The sequence below is a fragment of the Prionailurus viverrinus genome, chromosome D3 (genome assembly GCF_022837055.1).
Source record: "Prionailurus viverrinus isolate Anna chromosome D3, UM_Priviv_1.0, whole genome shotgun sequence".
In the NCBI taxonomy this organism is placed as follows: Eukaryota; Metazoa; Chordata; class Mammalia; order Carnivora; family Felidae; genus Prionailurus; species Prionailurus viverrinus.
In genome coordinates this window covers 58238658-58252606 of record NC_062572.1, presented here as the reverse complement: position 1 = coordinate 58252606, position 13949 = coordinate 58238658, and the positions used below count along the sequence as shown (strand labels likewise).

Here is a 13949-nt window from a genome sequence, read left to right as displayed (position 1 = left end):
ATCATTCTGATAAGCAGCTGACATGGAAGCTCAAAGGCCTATGTCACTGCTGATCAGGAGGGAGACAAGCCAAGTGCATTCAGATGAAGTGGATAGAAGAAACACACTTTGCACATGTGCCTCACGAAAAAAGCCAAATGAGCAGATGTTCTGAAGGATTGGGCTGATGGGCAACATAGCAGCTTCTTAAAGGGCAATTTTACATGCCATGGTGGGCAACAGTGGTACTTATTACCTGAGCAATTCAGGACAGGCCAGAGAGTTTATCTATAAAAAAGATATATAATAGTTCTTGCCTACTTCACAAGGTTGCTAGACAGCGACCTGAAAAGCACCCAAAAAAATACTAAGTGATACTTACAAATGTAAAGTATTATTTGTGCTCTGAGACCTTTGTTTTCTTGACATTCCTCCTTCATCAAACCAACATTCCCTGATTGCACAGTGAACAGGGATGTATGTTACTGTCATATGCTTGCCTCAAAATTGTACTTATTCAATTAATATCTGATACTGTGTCCCATGCGGTGAGCAAGTACTGATAACTAGGGTGACTAGGGTTGGGGGGGGGGGGGACCAGAAGCACTATAGTGCACAGCATCGTAAAGCAACAGTTTTCTCCAGAGAAGCTAGATAGATACAAATTTTTATTTTGAGCTACTTTACATGAAAAGCTGTCTCTTTTGGTCACTGGCAAAGCAAACAATCTGACTGCTAGTACAGTATCTGGGATTCAAATGTAGCTTTCTATTCTCGAAAATCTGATTGTTATTTTTTTAAAGGCTTATAGCCCACAATACTCCAGTGTAAATCTCTATTACTTTGTATCCATTCCTATTTAATTTTTCCAAGGCAGCACAATTAGATTAGAAAATTGAAGATGAAGTGGGTATGTATGTGTTTGGGAGAAGAGGGGTATGGATGAAGCAGGAGGTGTAGGGAGAAAGGAGGATAAAGGAGAGACAAAAATTCTTTGAGACCCTGGGTGAGGCAAAGTTTCCTCAGAACAGAACAAAAAAAGTACAAATCATAAGATGGTATCTTGGACTTCACAATCAAAATCTTCTCCAAAAGACAGTTAAAAAAATAAAAAAACAAGTCACAGACTGGGAGAAGACATTTACAAATTACATATCTGATAAATGACTTATATCCAGAATAGAAGAACTCTTAAAATACAGTAAAAAAAAAAAAAGAAAGAAAGAAAGAAAGAAAGAAAGAAAGAAAGAAAAGAAAAGAAAAAAGAAAAGAAAAGAAAGGAAAAGAAAAGAAAAGAAAACCCAATCCAGGGACACCTGGGTGGCTCAGTCGGTTAAGCATCTGACTCTTGGTTTTGGCTCAGGTCATGATTTGGTGGTTCATGAGTTCAAGCCCCACACTGGGCTCCGCACTGACAGTGCAGAGCCTGCTTGGTATTCTCTCTTCCTCTCTCTTTCTCTGCTCCTCCCCTGCTTCTGCGTGCTCGCTCTCTCTCTCCCTTCTTCCCTCCCTCTCTCAAAATAAATAAACTTAAAAAGACACAAAACAATCCAGTAAAATAGGCAAAAGGTTTCATCAATTTTATCATCAAAAAAGCAATACAGATGGTAAATGAGCACGTGAAAAGATGTTCAATATCATTAGCTTTTAGGGAACTGCTAATTGAGACCACAATGAAACACCACTATGTGCCAATATATATGGCTAAAGGGAAGAAGAAAATTACCAAGTGCTAGCTAGGAATTGCTGCAACTGCAACTGTAATAATGCTGCCAGGGGAATGCACAAGGGTACAGCCTCTCTGGAAAACTGGCAGTTTCTTCCTATAAGAATCTGGCAATTCCGTCCCTAGCTATTTACTTAAGAGAAAGGAAAACATATGTCTACACAAAGACCTGTACATAAATCTTTACAGCAGCTTAATCGTAATCATCAAAATCTGGACACAATCCGAATGCCCATCACCTGGTAAATGGATAAACAAACTGTACCACACCAGTGAAATACTAACCTAGCAACTAAAAAGAACAAACTCTTTTTTTTTAAATTTTTTTTTTCAACGTTTATTTATTTTTGGGACAGAGAGAGACAGAGCATGAACGGGGGAGGGGCAGAGAAAGAGGGAGACACAAAATCGGAAACAGGCTCCAGGCTCTGAGCCATCAGCCCAGAGCCTGACGCGGGGCTCGAACTCACGGACCGCGAGATCGTGACCTGGCTGAAGTCGGACGCTTAACCGACTGCGCCACCCAGGCGCCCCAAAAAAAGAACAAACTCTTGATATATATGCAATCATTTGGGTGAATCTCAAAAGCATTATGCTAAGTGAAAGAAGTCACAAAAATGCTGCATACTGTATACTGCATGATTCCATTTATAGGGCAATCCAGCAAAGGCAAAACTATGGACACAGAAATCAATCAGCGGTTGCCAGGGGCTGTGGAGGAAGGAGAGAACTGCCTCAAAAGGGGCATGAAGGAACTTGTGATAATGAAAACATTCCAGGATCTTGCTTGTGGTGGTGGTCAGATGACTCTGTCCATTTGTCCAAACTCATAAAACTACATCTAAAAGGGCAAGCTGAATTCAACCTCAATTCCCTTAAAAAAAAGAAAGATAAATATGGGGGGAATACTTCAAAGAAACAATGCCAATTTCAGAAGCAGACAAACGGTGTACATTTCCTCAAATGACACACACCAGAATTTATCTTGGAAGTCACTTAAAGCTCACAGTTTTTGTCCCAACAATGATAAATTAAAACTTTCCATTTGAAATGTATTTGAATACCTAATTTTTTTAAGTTATAAAATCATAATTAATATCAAAGTACAGTGATCAATTATATCAGCAGAGTTCTTTTTATTTAATTATTTATATATATATATATATATTAAATATAATTTATTGTCAAATTGGATAATATACAGTGTGTAAAGTGTGCTCTTGGTTTTTGGGGTAGATTCCCATGCTTCATCACTGACATACAACACCCAGGGCTCATCCCAACAAGTGCCCTCCTCAATGCCCATCACCCATTTTCCACTCTCCCCCACCCCCATATCCCCCCTCAGTTTGTTCTCTGTATTTGAGTCTCTTATGGATTGCCTCCCTTCTCTGTAACTATTTTTTCCCCTTCGCTTCCCCCATGGTCTTCTGTTAAGTTTCTCAAGATCTACCTATGAGTGAAAACATGGTATCTGTCCTTCTCTGACTTATTTCACTCAGCATAATACCTTCCAGTTCCATCCACATTGCTGCAAAATGGCATAATTTCATTCTTTCTCATTGCCAAGTAGTATTCCATTGTATATACAAACCACATCTTCTTTATCCATTCATCAGCTGATGGACATTTAAGCTCTTTCCATAATTTGGCTATTGTTGAAAGCATGTATCAGCAAACTTCTGATCCTACTCTATGTCATACTGTCAAGTTCCTCCAAAGATTCATCAGCATTTTCTAGGGCTAAATAATTATTCTTTTTAAAGTTTATAATGTTTTGAGAGAGAGAGACAGAGAGAGAGAGAGAGAGTGTGCACACACACATGCACAGGAAGTGCAGAGAGAAAGGGAGAGAGAGAGAGAATCCCAAGCAAGCTCTGCACTGTCAGTGCAGGGCCTGACACAAGGCTTGAACCCACAAACTGTGAGATTATGACCTGAGCCGAAACCAAGAGTCAGACACTTAACCGACTGAGCCACCCAGGCGCCCCTAGAACTAATTATTCTCTCCTACAGTTCATACTTCTAATCAAGGCTCTCCAGAAGTTTCAAGCCTAAGAAGAGAGTCTCGGCTCAATAGTACCTTTACAAAAAAATGGAAGTTTCATTCTCTTAGACCTAAAGCTTTTGACTTCTGGGTACATCGCAGTGTATCTCTCTCCTCTAACAAGAACACAGTATTCTCAGGCACCTCGGATCACTAGCTTGGCATCATACTGACCCAACAGAGGTAGGAGAGATGGGCCCTTTCGACAGATCTATTCACTTAATTTGTAGCTGGAACTTGTCAGAAACACTAAAGACTTAAAAACATGATAGTTATCCTCTAACATAGTAAGGGAAAGCTAAATTATTTTATTTACTGGTTATATATTCCATTTACTCTATTTCTCAGAGCTATAATCAAACATATTCATTCGCTTATTAATTCATTCAATGCACACAAATTCGGTAAATATAGGGAATGTGTCAAATGTAGGGAATACAAAAATAGACAAAATGCACACTCCCTACCCTTATGAAATTTAGAGTTGGCTCCAGGAAAGCAAGCATTAATCAAACAGTCACATATACATAAAGTTTCAATGGTGGTAACTTTTTGAGGGGAGGTACACAGCAATATAAACAAATATCTGACTGTCAAAAAGGCTTCCCTGAGGAAGACATGATTTGAGATGAAAAATTTGAGGCGGTGAGTAGCAAGGGGTCTGTAGCAGAAAGGAGCCCAACACTGAAAGGTCAGAGGATCAAAGACAAAAGAAGAGGAAACCTGTGATTAAGATAAAGCTGGAAGCTGGATAAAAGTGGGCAGATTCAAGAGGTATTCAGAAACAAATTCAATGGGATTTAAGGATGAATTAGACAGGAGGAAATACTAGCTTATGCAACTGGATGCAGGATGGTGCCAGTCACAGAAAACAGGGACCAACAAAAGAGGAAAAGAAGGAGAAGCAAGATGGGAAGAAACTCAAGTTTGACTTTGGACATGTTAAGTACGAGGTAACCCTGATACCTTCAAGAAGAGATATTAACCACAGCTAGGATACAAAAGTTTGAGGCTCAAAGGAGGTGTCTAAGGTAAAGATATACAGAGAGAAGCCTTTGATCTTATGCAACTTTGTTAGGGCAGACAGACTTTTAAAAAATTAAGATGAAAAATAATTTCTGTGGACTGTAATTTCCCTCCTAGAGTGGGGCTGGACTTAGTGACTTGCTTCTAACCAACAGAATATGGTGGAAGTAATGGTGTGTGGTTTCAAGGCTAGTCATAAAACACATTTCCTCCTAGCTTTCTCTCAGATCACACTCTGGGAAAAGCCAGCACTAATGTCAGAAGGATACTCAAGCATCCATATAAAGAGGGTCACATAGAAAGAAACTGAAGCCTCCTACCAACAGACCACCAGGCACGGAAGTGAACCCTTTGGAAGCAGTCCCAATTAGCCCTTCAGATGGCTGTAGCTCCTGCTGACATTGACTGCAACATCCAGAAAGATCCTGAATCAACACCACCCTGCTAAGCTGCTCCTGCATTCCTGACCCAAAGCAAATACGATAAATGTCTGTTGTTTGGAGTCATTAACTTTGGAGATAATTCATTATTCATCAATTATAAGATTTCAACAACAAAATAGGCCTAGAAAGAAAATTCTTCAACCCATAGTAAACATATTTAATGACAGAACTTTTCATGCATTTCTGTAACATGACTTATGCATCTTTACTTCAATTTGACACCATACTAGAATCTAAGCAATAAGACAAGAAAAGGAAAAAAGATGAGCAGGGGGGGAGACAAAACTATCTGCAGACAGCATGATTTCTACACCAAAACTCTAAAAGAAATCAATAGATAAGCCATTAGAGCTAATCATGGTTTCATCAAGGTTGCTGAATACAAGATGAACATGTAACATCAATCAACTTCTTGTATAGTAAAACTAATTAAAATATGCAAGAGAAAACAAATTACATTCAAAATAGCTATAAAAACCCTAAGGTATTTGAGGATGAACTTAAAAAAATATGTGTAAGACATAAAAAAAATGTGGCGCTTTATTGAGAGATATAAGAGAACACCTGACTAATGGATAGATATACTATGTTCAGTAAAGAAAAACAAGTCTTTTCCCCAAATTAATCTATAAATTTAATATAATTCTAATCCAAACACAAAGTAAGCTGTTGGAGACTGGATTTATAACAAAACAAAAGAATCCAAAACCATGTAGTTCTCCAAAACAAACCTGTACATGTGTGGAAAACTGGACAGGTGCTACTACAAATCAGAGTAGAAAACTGGTACAGGGACAAATGGCTTTCCATATGGTAAAAAATAAATTTAGATCCTACCTTATACCAGTAACAAAAGTAAATCTGTGAATAGATAATAACTGAAGCCAAAGTTGTCAAAACAAAGAGCAGCTATTCTGGCCTATTACCTACTGCCTAAGGTAAGTATGGCCTCTGGTTCTTTAGTTTTTAATTTTATGGTTTCTGCTTCCTGGGAAGCAGTGTTTAGGCCAACATTTCTCCCACTGTCTTTGAGTTGTCAAGTGATTACTGACTAAAATTTGGCACTAAGAAGGCTCATTCACCAGACAAAAATGCAAACCAATTTTTAGGTATTAGCATACTCTCATTCTGAGTATTGAACAAAGACTAGTTAAGAACCAGTCTAAAAATTCTGTATAAAATGATGTCCACATTCCATACGAATTTGGATATTCTCTTTCTCTGTTTCCCAGGTGTTAACAAGTTTACAGGTTGGGGAACAAGTTTATCATTTGGGGTTCTCACAGTATAGACTCCTATAAAATTTACTAGTATCCTGAATGGAATCTCAGTTTCCAAGGTAATAAACTGACTTAACCTGTAGCAATACCTTTAAAAGTTAATATTTTTATTAAAATATTATAAACTAATATATGCTCAATGCAAGGAATTTGGCAAACACAAAAAAGTAAAAGATACAAAACCACTTAAACACTACTAATCCCAGTTAAACAATACCACCAATGGGCCAAGTGTCCTCCCAGTCATTTGGAATATAGCAAATGTCTTAAAGCAAGTTCATAATGTCTATTTTGACTCAAACATTTTAATATCTTTAAATGTCCTTATTAGGGGGAAAAGAAAGAAATGGGTATGACTATAAAGGGGATAGCAAGAGAGATCTCTGTGGTAATGCTGTATTTTGATTTTGAGTAATACGCACAACAGACATTTCTAACACCCCTCCCCCCCCAACCACTGAATATCAAGTCCTAGGCAATAACAAATGTCTTGTCATTTCAAAATAGCTTCGATATTCACCAAGCTATGTTGAATGCCACATACTGATTTACACTTAAAGAACAGACATAAAATAAATGCAAACTGAGAGGGCTTCCAGGTTCATGATTCTGACCCTTGCTCTCCTTGCCTTCTCCCAAAGGTTTCTTCTGGTAATAGACCCAGCCCCTTGGCCACAGTCAAATGATCTGGCCAGGCCAACCACAAGATCTCTTTCCTTGGCTTCTTAAGTCACAGAGCTTGAGGCTATGCATGTAGTTCTGCAGTCAACCACAATGCCCAACACATGGAGAAAGCCCACCTGTAGCCCAAGAGAATGAGCCCAAGCAGAGGCATACAGAACAAGAGGCAGAGGGTCCTGATGGAGACCAAGTCCCTGACTCTTCCTTGGCTTCTAGAAACATCAGCAATCCTTCTACTAATCACCTTTTCTGCTTAAGAGTTTGAAATCGGTTCCTGACACAACCAGAACACCTGGGATGTTGGCGGGGGGGGGGGGGGGGGGGGGGGGGCGCGGGCGGGCGGTGTGGCGAGAGGAAGTGACCTATAGGTGAAATCAAGCAGATTCTGGCCCACTGATGAGGTTCCCTTCTGGTAGTTATAAATAACTGTACATTATGAGGCAAATTACACTATTTGAAAAGATACCTTTTAATGCTCCAAATCACAAAAACTTATCAAATATCAAAGTATGTATAAAACACAGCACTGAAATAAAGTATCACAATACAACACACATGTATACCCACCACCCAGTTTAAGAATAAGAACATAATCTGGGGAGCCTAGGTGGCTCAGTCAATTAAGTGTCATTCTCGATTTCAGCTCAAGTCGTATCTCACGGTTCGTGAGTTTGAGCCCCGCACGGGACTCTGCACTACTTGTGCAGAGCCTGCTTGGGATTCTGTCTCCCTCTCTCTCTGCCCCTTCTCTGCTCGTGTGTGCTCGCTCGCTCTCTCTCTCTCTCTCTCTCTCTCTCTCTCTCTCTCTCAAAAATAAAAACACTTAAAATGAGACTTTAAAAAGGAAGAAGAGCATAATCTTTAAAGTGCCCTCTCTAATACTATCTATTCCCCAGCTCCTCCAAGGCAACCTCTATTCCAAACTTACCATTCTCTCTTTTCCTGATAGTTTTACCTCGCAGGTATCCTTAGCAATGCCTTTTTACATTTATTTGTCTGTTTCTGAACTGCTTATACATGGAAAAATCTGAGACTTGTGTTTTTTTTTAAATACTGAGTTCTGAGACCCATCCATATGTTGCATATGATTACAGTCCATTACACTACTGAACAGTACTCTACTGGCTTAGCATACCACGGCTTATCCATTCGATAGTTAACGAACATGTGATTCTTTCTAGGTTTCTATTATCAAAAACAGTAGTTATGAACATTCCTAAACATGTTTCCTGGCGCGCGCGCACACACACACACACACACACACACACACACACACACACACACACAAGTATTTATTTAGGGCAGGGGGTCCTAAACTACTTCTGCAAAGAGTAAGGTGGTAAGCATTTTAGGCTTTACTAGACAGAAGATCTCTGGTGTAACCATTCAACTCTGGTGCCACACCACAGAAGCAGCCATAATGATATATAAATAAGCATGATAGTATTCCAACAGAACTTTATTTATGGTGACTGAAATTTGAATTTTATATAATCTTCACATTACAAATTACACAATTTTTTTTCATCATTTAGAAATGTTAATAACCATTTTTAACTCATGAGTTGTCACCAACCCCTGATCTAGAGTCCATACATAAGGGTATTAGGTCATAGGGTACGCATATTTTCAATATGACTAAATATGACCAATTTGTTTTCCCAGGTGGTTGAAGCAAAATAGTAAGCAAAATGAGAGCTCTGGATGTGTTATATCCCTGGCAACACTTACTGATATCAGACTTTCTTATTTTTTGACAATCTGGTGCGTGTAGTTGGTATCTTAATGTAGTTGCATCTCCCCACGGTCTCTGCCATTACTGGTCATTCCATTTCCACTGGTCATTCCATTTCCTCTTCTCTAATGTGCCTACAAAGTCTAGTCCACTATTCCATTCAGTGGGTTGTTTTGTCTTTTTTTTTTTTTTTTTTTTTTTTTTTAAAGTAGGCTCCATGCCCAGCACAGAGCACAACATGGGGCTCGAACTCACAATCTGGAGATCAAGACTTGAGCTGAGATAAAGAGTTGGGCACCCCTGGGTTGTTTTCTTTTTTCTGTTAGTCTGTAAAGATGTTTGTTGCAGTCTGGATTCTAATCTTGTGTCGATTACATGCACTGCAAGAATATTTTCCCAGTTTATACCTTATCTTCTTAATAAGAGGTGTCTTTTGTGGTTCACATTTTGTATGTCTTAAGAAATTCTTCTCTATCTAGAGATCATTAAAGATACTGTTCTAATGTCTAAAAATTTTTAAGTTTTACCTTTCAGGTTTAAGTAGAGATTCAATGTCACTTTCTGCCATGTGGATAACCAACTGTCCCAGTACAATGTATGGAAAGTTCATCCCCTTACTAAAGGTGTGCAATGCAAACTTTGTCATAAACCTGATTTCCAGGTTTCTACGTTCTGTTCCACTGTTTCGTCTACCCCTACACCACATTGCTGTCTTACTTATTACAGCTTTATAATAATTCTTAATAGATGCTAAAGAAGCCTTCTCACCTTGTACCACTTCTTAAGGAGGGCCTTGACCCACTGGCCTTCCTTAGCTATGACAACCATTTAACTCCCATGAACAAAAAAAACCATTCCACATACTGAAAAAAAAAAATCTAGTAGTTAAAAGAATTTACATGTCTACGGTGGATCAATTCTACTGTTCTGAGAAAACAAATTAAAAATGATACAAGTCATAAAAACAGAACTACCCCACAACCCAGCAATTGTACTACTAGGTATTTATCCAAGGGATATAGGTGTGCTGTTTCAAAGGGGCACTGTTATAGCAGTGCTATCAACAATAGTCAAATCATGGAAAGAGCCCAAATGTCCATTAACTGATGAATGGATAAACAAGATGTGGTATATACATACAATGGAGTGTTACTCAGCAATCAAAAAGAATGAAATCTCATCATTTGCAACAACGTGGATAGAACGAGAGTACTATGCTAAGCGAAATAAGTCAGAGAAACACAATCATATGATGTCATTCATATGAGGAATTAAAGATACAAAACAGATGAACATAAGGGAAGGGAAGCAAAAATAATATAACAACAGGGAGGAGGACAAAACATAGGAGACTCTTAAACACAGAGAACAAACTGAGGGTTGCTGGAAGGGCTGTTGGTGGAAGGATGGGCTAAATGGGTAAAGGGCATTAAGGAAGACACTTGTTGGGATAGACACTGGGTGTTATACATAAGGGACGAATCACTGGAATCTACTGAAAACATTATGGCACTATACACTAACTAACTTGGATATAATTTTTAAAAATAATAGTAAATAAATAATGATACAAGTCATAAAAAAGAAGTTGGTGATGAGTTCAACTTAAGAGCCATTTAAAATAAAAATTTCAGGGGCGCTTGGGTGGCTCAGTCAGTTCAGTGTCCAACTTTGGCTCAGGTCATGATCTCGCAGTTTGTGAGTTCGAGCCCCGTGTCGGGCTCTGTGCTGACAGCTCGGAGCCTGGAGCCTGCTTCGGATTCTGTGTCTCCTCCTCTCTCTGCCCCTCCCATGCCCATGCTGTGTCTCTCAATAATAAATAAACATTAAAAAAAGAAGAAAAAAAGAAAAGAAAAACCCAAAAATGTCTTATAAAATGACATCATTGTTAAAATAAATGTATAGCGTCCAACTTTTATGTCTACTATACTGTTGTTCCTTAAAAAAAAAAAAAAAAAAAAAAAGTTTCGGTATTTTAGAGTCAATTCTATACTCTCTGATACTTACTGAGTCTTGGCCAACCATGTTCTTGATACCATGTCAGGTACTGCAGATGGTACTAGCCTGAAACAAATCACACCCTGGAAACTTATCATGCTGTCAAACACCAATCTAAGAGATACGCCATTCACATCACAAAAGACAAACATCAACTCAGGAAACCTGACAGGAAAAAGACAGACAGATAGGGAAGTTTCTGAACAGGTTTTATCAGAAGGCAGTGCAAGATACTAAACTTTTCTGCAACAAGGTTTTCTTTAATTTTTTTTCTGTAGTTGTTTTGTTTCTGTCTTTCCTTTACCTAAAACCGTTTAATGGCTTCTTACTTTTCTTACTGTTACTGCACGACTCATACCTGCAAGTTGTCACTAAAGAAATTCCATGGTCAAATAAGTTAGGAAAATGTTATATACTCTATACGCCCTGGGAGATTCATACTACTACTGACTGCCCTAAAGGTTCTATGAAGTTCTGCAATAAAGAAACCTATTTCATTTAGTTAACTCAGAACCTCTCACTTTCAAGCATGGAACTTTCCCCATCCATTTTGTCTTTTTTGCATAACACAAAACAGGTTTCAAATAGCAATAGATTAAGTAACGGATTGGTTTCAAATCCTGCAATCAGCCAGTTTTTAAAGTATGGGTTATTCTTTTCCAGCAAAAATGGTTTTTCTGTGCACCTGCAAATTCCATTAAAGAGACCTTACCGATCGCTTCTCGGCCTTTTGGCTAAGATCAAGTGTAGTATCTGTTCTTATCAGTTTAATATCTGATACGTCCTCTATCCGAGGACAATATATTAAATGGATTTTTGGAGCTGGGAGATGGAATAGGAGCTTGCTCCGTCCACTCCACGCATCGACCTGGTATTGCAGTACTTCCAGGAACGGTGCACCCCCGCTCGGGGGACAACGTCAAAAAAAAGAGACCTTACCATGTTCACAAGGAAGATCTTCATAAAGCAAAGGTTAATTTTGTAATATCTGAATTGAACTGTTTAAAGTTCATATTTCTGTACCATCTTTTTTTTTTTAAATAAATGTTCATTTATTTTTGAGAGAGCGTAAGCAGGGGAGGGGCAAAGAGAGAGGGGGAAAGATATCTGAAGAGGGCTTGGCACTGATGATAGGGAGCCCGACGTGGGACTTCAACTCACGACCCATGAACTGAAGTTGGATGCTCAATTGACTGAGCGCCCAGACACCCTTCTGTACTATTATTTAATATAACATATATGGCACAAATAGTTGTAAACAAAAATGGTAAATCTAGAAGTCACCATTATTATATATCCTTAAAAGAAAAGAATCTAGAAGAAATGAAAAGAATTCTAAAGAAGTGAAATTTAGCAACTATTTACTATCAATTGTTTTTTCTAAGTTTAGAATATCATGTACTGAAGAATATATCAGCATTTAAACGGTACATTCAACAAATGCAACATTATTCCACATAGGATACTGTGAGGAAAGAGTTAACATACCAGGTCTGTTTCACTCAGTCCATGCTAATCTCTGGGGCATTCCTGGAGCCATGGCAATAACCCCTGGCCAAACTCTGAGAACTAAACTCCTGGAATTTTCACAGTCACTGGGTAAGGATGTTAAAGGCAATGGGTCAGGATGTATCAGGCTGTCAGCATTGTTTAAAGTAATCACCAAGATTTATGATGTGCACCTGGTGTCTGGTCGGGTCCTAAATTTTAGTTACCAGGGCTGGCCACAGAAAGTCATGTCCTTGGGATCCTCACAGAGGAAAGACATGGACGTTTGTGCCTGATCTTCCTGGCATTCACCTGTATGTATCTTTTTCCTGCTGTTCCTGTACTGTATCCTTTGTTATAATAAACCTTAGCCATGAGGACAACGTTATATTGGGGGAGTCCTTCTAGCAAACCAAACTAATGGACAGTCATTCATGGGACACCCCCCCCCCCACACACACACACACACACAAAACAAACACCATTAAAGCATTTGGTTTGACACAATACCCACTTCTCTCATTATTTTTCAGAAGCTAAATGATCATAATCTACTTAAATGAATAAATCAATGTACAGGAGAAAAGTTAACAAGGCAGGCGTAAGATTCTTATCCTTAGAAAGGTTGGCTTGCAAAGTTGGCCCTTGGTTGGCAACTGGGAATTTGAATGACAAACAGTTCCCTATACTGTTAAAACACTTAGCTCAAGTGATAAGTGTCTGTGTCTAACTGTTTGTACAAACAATATGGTTTGTGCAAAACACCTGATTTTCTTCTGGGAGACTGAAATTTTGGTACATGCTAGGCAGAGGGTGCCTCCATGACCAGCCCAGAATAAATAGAGTGACATTGAGTCTAATGAGTTTCCCCAACTGATAACACTTCACATATGTTGTCACAATTTATTAATGGAGCACAGCTTATGTGACTCCACTGGGAGAGGTTCTTGAAGGCTTGTGCCTTGTTTCCTCCAGACTTCACCCTATGTACTTTTTCCCTTTGCCAATACTGCTCTGTATCCTTTCACTGTAATGTTAGCTGTTATTATAACTATATGCTGAATCCTATGAGTCCTCCTAGCCAATCACTAAACCTGGGGAAGGCCTTGGGAACCCGCAACACAATCAGCATATGAAAAAAGAAGTGTCTATTAGGCCAAATGCTAAAACTCAAATTTGGGTTCAAATTTCAATTCCAACACTTACTAGTTAAACAATCCTAGCAGGGGCTCCTGGGTGGATCAGTCATTTAGTGGCCAACTGGTGATTTTGCCTCAAGCCATGATCTCAGGGTTCCTGAGTTAGAGCCCCACATCAGGCCCCTCCCCTGCTCATGCTCACTCTCTCTCTCCCTCTCAATAAATAAATAAATGAAATAAGCAAATAAATAAAACAAACAATCCTAGGGGCGCCTGGGTGGCGCAGTCGGTTAAGCGTCCGACTTCAGCCAGGTCACGATCTCACGGTCCGTGAGTTCGAGCCCCGCGTCGGGCTCTGGGCTGATGGCTCAGAGCCTGGAGCCTGTTTCTGATTCTGTGTCTGCCTC

At 39.1% G+C, this 13949-nt stretch overlaps 1 protein-coding gene and 1 non-coding gene across 2 annotated transcripts in view; one reads left to right on the top strand and one right to left on the bottom strand.

The window, feature by feature from the left end:
* Positions 1-13949, bottom strand: part of GALNT1 (polypeptide N-acetylgalactosaminyltransferase 1) — a 79963-nt gene that overhangs the window by 64990 nt on the left and 1024 nt on the right. The window lies entirely within an intron of this gene.
* LOC125149758 (U2 spliceosomal RNA) lies at positions 11630-11820 on the top strand. Its single transcript, XR_007146052.1, has one exon. It is a non-coding gene; the product is annotated as a U2 spliceosomal RNA (small nuclear RNA).